We start from the raw sequence: 9,359 nt of genomic DNA, 5'->3' as shown, positions 1-9,359 counted from the left end.
GCCCTGGGTTTGATTCCCCAGCACCACATACATAGAAAACGGCCAGAAGTGGCGCTGTGGCTCAAGTGGTAGAGTGCTAGCCTTGAGCAAAAAGAAGCCAGGGACAGTGCTCAGGCCCTGAGTCCCCAAGCCCCAGGACTGGCAAAAAAAAAAAAAAAAAAAAAAAAAAAACAAGCAAACAAAAAAAACCCCACCTTACTACTGATTGGTAGGCCTCCTTTAGCCCTCTAGGCACTGCTCCTTTATTTAGCAAGGAAAGAGATGACCTGACCTAAATAATAACACTGAATTTTAAAATTTAAAAAAAAAAGAGTTGACCACATAGAATATTCTGCATTAAATTACAATGACCAAGGAGATTGTAATAAAAACCAACATTTCTCTAACCCTTAATCCCAGTTCTTCAAGTCTTCCTTACAGCGAGCCCGGGCCGGCTCGGGGCCGGGCCGGGGAGCATGTCGGCCCCATTCGAGGAGCGCAGCGGGGTGGTGCTGTGCGGGACGCCGTGGGGCCAGGGGTACCAGACGCTGGAGGAGGTGTTCATCCAGGTGCAGGTGCCGCCGGGCACGCGCGCGCAGGACGTGCAGTGCGGCCTGCACAGCCGGCACGTGGCGCTGGCCTGGAGGATAGAAAAATGGTCCGCCTTGTTCTTACAAAGACAGAGAGAGACGCAGCCAACTGTTGGACTTCCCTTCTGGAATCTGAGTACGCAGCCGATCCCTGGGTGCAAGACCAAATGCAGAGAAAGCTTACGTTAGAGAGGTTCCAGAAAGAAAATCCTGGCTTTGACTTCAGTGGAGCTGAAATCTCAGGAAACTACACAAAAGGAGGACCAGATTTCTCAAACCTTGAGAAGTAACTGCAATTCTTAAAAAAAAACAAAAAAAAAAAAAAAAAAAACTTTGGGTTACATTGTGTGGATCATAGCAGATGTAGACAATTTAATATTAATTATGCGATGGAAGAAAAATTCAATAACTACAGTTAACAAATTGCAAGACTATTTAAATATGGTTCTAAAAATTGCATTAAGATATGATTTACATAGAAAGCATGTACCATAGGAAATATTCTGTGGATATATGGTGACTTTTTGGGGCTTGTTTTTGCTCAGCATAATGTTTTATATTCTGCCTTTTACTAATTTTATATTTAATTGTATTTTTACCACAAAAAGTATCAATCATATGAAATGAAGGGTGCCTTCAGGGAAAATTAAGTTTTTCTTAAGTGTGACGCAAGAATAATGTTCAATAAACTTTTCTAAGTAGGGAAAAAAAAAAAGACTTCCTTACAATACAAATTCATTGACTGCACCAGTGACCTTTTGGCAAACATGAGCACATATTCATTGAATTTTTTTTGCCACATTTCTAGCATAATGGTGTCTTTGGAGTTGGAGCTGAAAAACTGACAAAAGAAATAAAGAAATCTTCCTCATACCTTACGTTTTCTTAAAGGTAATTAACATACAATTGAAAAGAAAAAGAATCACAACAAAGGGGGAAAGCTTCACAGGATTAGCCAAAGAGCAAGGCTGAAAATGGAATATGGCTAAGAAACACCCCAAGATGTCCTTCCAAGATGATGATGCTTGATCTGGGCTCAGGTCATATGTGAACAGGAGGGAAAACAGGAAAGAGAAAGAAGTCAGGCTCTGCTGCATACAGTAAACTATCTTTGAAGAATCTGCCTCCTTTATGTTATTGTTGTAAACAGCAGGTTCCCCAAAGAACCGTGAGTCACCCCCACCTCTAAAGTCAGGTGGCCCCTGGCACACACAACCCTCCTTCCTATTGCACATGCCCAAGAAACAGCATCATTTTAACAGCTTACACTAAGCCTCTATATTATGCTTGAATGGGCCTGGACCTATGAAAAGACTTCTCAGTGTATTTCTGGGAGGATTTCTTATCCAAGATGCACACAAATGTCCATGTCTATGGAGGAATGATTTGCAGAGGGGTGATTTACCGAGAATTGCCTCTGCTGGAAAGTATCACTGGTCCTGCTCACAAGTCCCAGCTCTGTCACCTTCTTTCGGGTTCAACTTTGAGCCAGCTCCACAGCCCTTACCAAAGGAAAATAGCCACCACTTAGAATATTTAATGATGGGGCTGGGAATATGGCCTAGTGTCAAGAGTGCTTGCCTCCTACACGTGAAGCCCTCAGTTCGATTCCCCAGCACCACATATATGGAAAACGGCCAGAAGGTGCGCTGTGGCTCAGGTGGCAGAGTGCTAGCCTTGAGCGGGAAGAAGCCAGGGATGGTGCTCAGGCCCTGAGTCCAAGGCCCAGGACTGGCCAAAAAAAAAAAAAAAGAATATTTAATGATATGACAGGCTGTTGTATGTGCATAAGTTCACTTAATCCCCAAATCAACAATGCATGATGGACATCAGCATTCTATTAAAACAAAGAGTTTTACAATTTCAACAAAATGTCTAGGGTCATGCCAGAAGCTAGCATTGGCTGGAATGCAAAGCCATGTGGGCCTGTCCATCCCAGTGCACACTTGTACACACACACACACACACACACACACACACACACACCAGCCCTTCATTAAATCTAACAGGTTCTGTGTTAGTGATTAGCTAAGCAATTCAGGAAGAGAGATTTCTACTGATAATGGAGTGAAGACTGACCCAAGGGATGCCTAGGAAATGAAGTTCTAAGAGGAGAGTCAGGAGAGTTATTTCATGTCCAATGCATATCCTATCACCACATGGAGTCTTCCTTATCCACTCAGCATCCTCAAGAGTTACTCAAAACAAGAAGCCATCTGTATAATTTTGCTTCATGGTATACTTTATTTTACCTAAACTATGTTTTTGGCTTGCCCTTTTCATTTTGTTTTCTGGAATGGCACAAAAGTGAGCTACAATTTGACTTACAGACCATTATTGGAAAAGCTGGCTGTGTTTGCTAACAGCAGTTCCTGTGTAGGCCTGTGGCAGAATGAAGGCTACCTCCAGTCATTTGCAGTCTTCTTTCTCTGGCATGAGTTCAGTATGGTCTCTGGGTCAAGCCTCTTCGCCATGTATATTGGTACCAGGTATATTTTCATATAAATCAACAATATTCTTCACAATGGAGGACTCCATCATGATGGAAATTTCCTTCTTTTGCATGCGATCACATTATCCTTCCCTTTTTCAAGGCTTACCAGAAAGAAATGAGTCTACTATCACAAAGAGGACTGCAACAATACTCTACCAGATTTTTAAAAAATAGTGTCATATGTTTCAAAAACTGTTTGCAGCTTAGCATAAGAACTTACAAAAATCATGCTACTGAGTTCTAGGCCTAAATTGTGTTTTCCTTAATGTTTCTAATGTTCTTCTCAAAAAATCGCTGAAGACAGAGACCCCATGTAGGAGCAGTCACTGCTATTTCAGATACAACCTGTAATAAAGTTAATCGGGCACACATTTAACAACATACATGTGGTAATTGTTATGACACTGCATAGTAATTGGATATTAAGACTAAATGGTTCACATAAATTATAGAAAAATCGAAAAGTCGTATTATCCCTGCCTTTCCGCCACTGGTCTCAAATGCTGAGCTTCAGACCACCTGCATCTGAATCATCAGGAGAGCATTCTGAAATTAGAAATTCCTACCAGCTTCTCAGAGTCAGATTCAGTAGAGATGATACCAGCAAAGCTTTGCTCCACACCAATGATCTCAAATGCAAATACCTTCACAAGAGAGCCAGAAAGTTTGTGGATAGATGACTGTAAGTGTGTACTTATATGAGTGTATGTATATAATATAAACTCTATTGAAAGACATTTTAGAGTACTGTGAATAATGTGAACCATGTTTGTCTCGCCTTTCCCCAGCCTCACCCCTAGAAAAATGCACCTGTTACTGAATCAGTGCCGACAGGCTGAAACCCCAGGGATCACATCATATGGCCCAGGTCTTCAGGGTTCATTGTGTTGGCACATGAATATATTTCCTGCCACTTCCTTCCAACCTTACAACTAGTCTTAAATCAGTGGTACCAATACACCTACACTTCTTTCTCCATTCAATTATTATTATTTTTTACCAAGGATGTAATTTGTGCCTACAACCAGCCTCAACACCAAAAACACAAAATTGAGCAAAGTAGCTCAGGGTTTGGTGTCACATGTTTCAAAATCACTGTAATGGCCTGAATAAGTGTCCAAATATTCCTCTCAATCCAAGTATAGAAAATGGATTTCTTACTGCTCTAGAGCAGAGTAAATAGATCTCCAGGAGAATATATTTTGAAAGATTGCTCCCCCACCCACCACATCCCAAGACCCACACAGAGGATGGGCCCTCATCTGGGGCTTGGAAACTCTAAAGCAGACGTTACCTCATGCTACATGCCTTTCTTGTTCAGGGTGGCACCAAGAGAAATGGGGTTTCCAGGACATTCCATCCTGCCAGCAGTTTGGTGATGCATTTGAAAAGGCCCATATCTAGGGCTCTCTAACGAATGACATTTATAAGGTGTCCTTCTCTTCCCTGAATCACACAATATTGAGATTTCTTTTATCTTGTACTCCACCAGCCCTCACTTAATGTGTATATGGCCAAAATCTTGAGCAAGTCACTCAATTCCATTCCTGCACTCGCTAGTTTGCTACTGAAATGCAAACTCCCCTGGGTAATTCCAGGCAATTTCTTTACCCAGAGATCATCTCTGGCCACAGAGCGGCTCAGCTGCAACCCATGCTGTGTGTGCTGCATAATACTGTAACATTTTCAGAGTCAGGGAAGATTTATTCAGTGATCAACTGCTTCAGCATCCTGAATCACTCCTGAGACAGTCTGTTAAAGAGAGGACCTTGAGGGAACTGAAAATGTAAGCAAGAAGTGAAATAATCCTCTTTCTTTTTTAACCCCTTAAGCCCCTATTAAAAACAAAACAAAAAACACATTAGCTTTCTATAGGCATAGGGAAAACTGTGTGGAAGTAATTTTCTCAAATATTGATAATGTTTATCTGTGCAAGGTAAAATTAAGGGTGATTTTAGTTTCTGTTTTAGTTTATATTCCCTACAACAACCCTTAATGCCTTAGTAGGAAAAATATTTTGGCTCATGTTTATATAATATTCTTCAAAAAAAAACTTTGATTGAAAAAAATTAGTGTATTAGCTGTTTCAGGAGCTAGATCAGAATTTGGAAGGCTAGCACACTATTCATACAAAAGAAAGAGGAGTTAAATAAAACCAGGAAATAAAGGCAGTTTGTGGTATTTGAAGCCAATGAAAGTCAGGGATTGCTAATAATTTTTTATTGAACACTAAGCTGGAAAGCTTATTCTAGTTCACTTACAAATTCTGAACTAGGTGAAGTTGTAGCTCAGTGGCAAACTGCTTGCCTAGTATGCATGAAGGTCTAGGTTTAATCTCTAGTATACATGTGTATACATGTGAGCATGCACGTACACACACAAACACACACTAGTTAAATATATCCAAAGAATATGAAAAAAACTACAATAATGCATACAGTTCTTGAAGACAAAAATGTCCATTTCATCTTCTCTATGAACCTTAGAGCAGAAATGAATACATATGTATGAGCCTTGCTAATAATTGAGTGAAAATGTCACAGGCAGAGGAGGATGCTCTCTGCCCACCTCAGTCTGTCTACTTGTGGAGTACCAATAGATTCATGAAGGAAGGAAGGATCAAGCCATGACTTGGATGGTCATTGAACTCAAGATCGAGGTGAGCTGGTTTTCTGTAGTGTAGACATGTCTTTCCTCAGGTGTCCTGAAGTCAGGTGGCCCTACACATGATGTGATAGAATTTAGCTCTTTAAAGGAATCTAATGTATTTGGCACACCAGAATTCTATTTGCTAGAATTCAGCTCTTTAAAGAAAACTCATGCATGTGTTTACTTGGTGGCAGGATTTCTTTTTGTCATTTGACCTCACCTTCATGCAGCTAAGAGTAAAATGCCTGATAAAGTGTAGCTTAGAATGAGCACTAGGGAAAAAACAACCACAAGTTTAATATTCTCTACACACAATAAGCAGAGGATATTCCAAACAAAGACCACTCAACTGGTCATGGATTCCAAATAGCAGTAAACCTTACAAATGAACAGCCTGAGTGAATCTAAAAATGCATGTGTAAAATCACTACATACTAAATAATATCCATGTTGGAATGTAGCAATTTTAAAATCATTTGTTTACTTTATAAAAATAAAATCACTGGGCTGGGAATGTGGCTTAGAGTGCTTGCCTAGCATGCACAAAGCCCTAGGTTCGATTCCTCAGCGCCACATAAAGATAAAAAGCCAGAAGTGGCGCTGTGGCTCAAGAGGTAGAGTGCTAGCCTTGAGCAAAAAGAAACCAAGGACAATGCTCAGGCCCTGAGTCCAAGCCCCTGGACTCGCAAATACAAACACACGTACGTATACACACACACACACAATCACATCATTTTTAAAAAATCCAGCCTGGGTACTCATTTTGAGCTGAAATAAGTGTTAAAACTGTTTATGGAAATTCAAATTAGTTATCATGTTTCACTGATGTAATAAAAAGCAAAAGTCACTAGTTTGTATTTCCAAGAATAAAAATGCACACTAATTAATTTGCTAATCATTTTGACCAGGTGGTCACTAGCCAGCATTTGGTCTTTAATTATAACATAATGCAATCAAGCCCCCCAGAAAAGTTAAAATATCAATGTTAAAGCTTAATCTTTTTCTGGTCATTCTTGTAAAGAAAAACTTGAAATTAAAAGCAAAAGCAAAAACAGACACACAGACAAGATGAGACAAGGGAGATATCACCATTTCCATGGAGGTATTTCACTTTGACACAATATACACTTTTCTCCGTACGATTTGCTCCTTAACCATCCCTTGAACCTCCCCTCCTGCGATGAGTCTACTGTGCTGTATCTCCTGATCTCCACAGACCATCCAGGACGGTACTCAAAAATCAATGTGCCCCCTGAAACAAGATGAAAGGAAGATTTGAAAGCTAGATACTTGCATTTGTGTGGTTTTTAGATTGTTTTTAATCCCTGTAAAGGAATGTTTCACATTGTTATCAGATTTGACATTGTTTTCTGCTTTTCTAATCATATAGCAGAATGAATTTGAGAAACAATTCAAGGGTTTTTTTTTGTTTTGTTTCTTTTTTTTTACAAACAGAAAAGAAAATAGAAAAAAAAAAGGTGTTGCTTTAAGAACAATGCAAAGAGAAACCAGGGTCCCTATCATGCCCCCATTCCCACATAGTAACATTGAAATATCTGCCAGAATCATCTGGATTTCTCCTGATTTGTTGACGGCTCTCACTAATGAGAGTTAAGTTGCTCACTCAGTCTCTCTCTCTCTACCTCTGTCTCTCTTTCTTTTTCTCTCTCACCCTCCCTCTCTTTCTGTCTTTATCTTCCTCTCTGCACTCTCTCTTCTTCTGTTTCATCCCTTTCTTCCTCCCTCTATTTCTGTCTCTCCCTCTCTTTCTCACATACATGTACACAATTAGGAGATGTCACGGTGAACAATCCCACAGGTTATGCATTTATTCATTTCTAAATGTTATATAACTTCATCTTAAGAACAATTAAATATGCATTTGCACTAATGAATATATGATGGTGTGGGATGTGTACTCTGCAGAGGTTTGTAGCTGAATATTTTAGGCTATCAAATCCGATCAAATCTTACAGTCATGATTTTCTAGATGTTCTTTGTAAATTTCCAACTTAATCAGGGTATTAATGAATGGTTTTCTTGTCTGGTTCTTAATGTTTATCCCAATAAGCTATTTGATCAGACATTTCTTAAATTGTGATTTTAACTTTTATATCATGATATAAATAAAACTGTTTATATAAAACTGTCTTGTCAGCTTTAGTAAATGTTGGAAGGTTGCAATCTTTTCCCTCCTTTAACATTAATCCATTGGGCCACCATTTCATCTGACAATGACACACAAGTGAAACTACCCAAAACATTGTGTTTAACCAAGACACATTGCAACATTTCACTGGTAGGCAGCATCGGCTGACCTGTGGCATAGCCCTCAGTCAAGCGAAAGCCATTTCACTAGCTGTCTTTTCAACTGTGACAGGTCTTAGTCAAAAAACCAGGCAGTGTGACCTGCCAATCACAGGAGTGAGAGGCCCAAGGGCCATATGTCACACAATTCTGCAGCCCCTTCTGACTTTTGGGGTGAGCAATTCCCAGTCATCAGCCTTCTCTCATGAGCTCCAGAAACAAGAGTCTTTCCATTCTCACTTGTGACTTATTTGATCATGGAGTTAGGTAACAGAAATGTGAAAATTATTTCCCTTGTGGTATCTGTCATTGGTTGAGATAAGCAATTATTGGTCTACCAGATTCACAACTTTCCAGAAAGAGCCATTCATCTAAATCTAAGAAAGCTGGAGAATCTGTGTGACATATATAGGGCTTTTCTCGTCACTATACTGAAGGAAAGGTAGCCTTGGAACTGAGCTCACATTTTTCCTCCAATGGAGAATTAATGTTGAGTTGATGTGCCACAAATCAAAGCATTACAGTATCTCGTCCCATGTCAGCTCCAAAGCTCAAGTGAAGCAGTGTAGGAAAAAATACCAAAGTCTAAGAAGATATATATATATATATATATATATAATCATTGACATTATTCCTGACTACTAGCTTCTACCAACTGGTGCCTGATATAATTGTTGCAAAGTGGCCTACAGGATGAAGGCACTCAGGTTTAAAGAAAACTTGGGCTTTCACATCTCAAGAGATTTTGAGAGAGCTATTCTCCATGTGATCTAAAAATTTCTCTACTAACTCCAAATTGTCTAGAATGTTGATTAAAACACATACTGCCATCATAAGTCACTATTAATTTCAGTTGGCTTAATGTTCAATGTATCTTCTATAAGGAGAAAGAGAAAAAAGTTATTTTCATGCCTTTCAAACAACTCTCGTAAAGTATCTAAAGTGTAAATACAGTAGCTGAATTCGATGTTTGAATTCGGTGTTTGTCCTATACAGTAGGGCATGTGAGTAAATTGTGGTTTGGTGCTCTGGGAAGTCAATCTATACAACTAACCTGTAGTTGCCTGTTTGATGCCTTTGTCCTATTCCCCACCTAGCTTCCCTTGTGACCACTCCTCTCATGCCTGACTGTGGGTTTCCAAAAGCATGGCTGCAAACCCTAATCATGGTTTCTGACATCCAACCAGGTCTTCGTTTTTTTAAAGGCTGTCTACCATGCAGGTTAGATGAATGTTGATATTCACATTGAGAATTCAGCATCAAATATTAAGTTCTACAACTCCTACTTGCAAGACTACCAACAAAGAAGATTTGACATCCAAGCTCTTACCTCCAGTGAG

The 9,359-nt window shown here is 39.6% G+C and overlaps 1 pseudogene; it reads left to right on the top strand.

Moving 5' to 3' along the window:
* The first annotated feature begins 455 nt into the window (after positions 1-455).
* On the top strand, positions 456-864 carry LOC125357647 (annotated as a pseudogene).
* Positions 865-9,359: the final 8,495 nt, after the last annotated feature.

The sequence above is a fragment of the Perognathus longimembris genome, chromosome 9 (assembly GCF_023159225.1).
Source record: "Perognathus longimembris pacificus isolate PPM17 chromosome 9, ASM2315922v1, whole genome shotgun sequence".
NCBI classification, from domain to species: Eukaryota; Metazoa; Chordata; class Mammalia; order Rodentia; family Heteromyidae; genus Perognathus; species Perognathus longimembris.
Note: the sequence above shows the minus strand (reverse complement) of the source record. Positions and strands in the feature narration are given on the sequence as shown.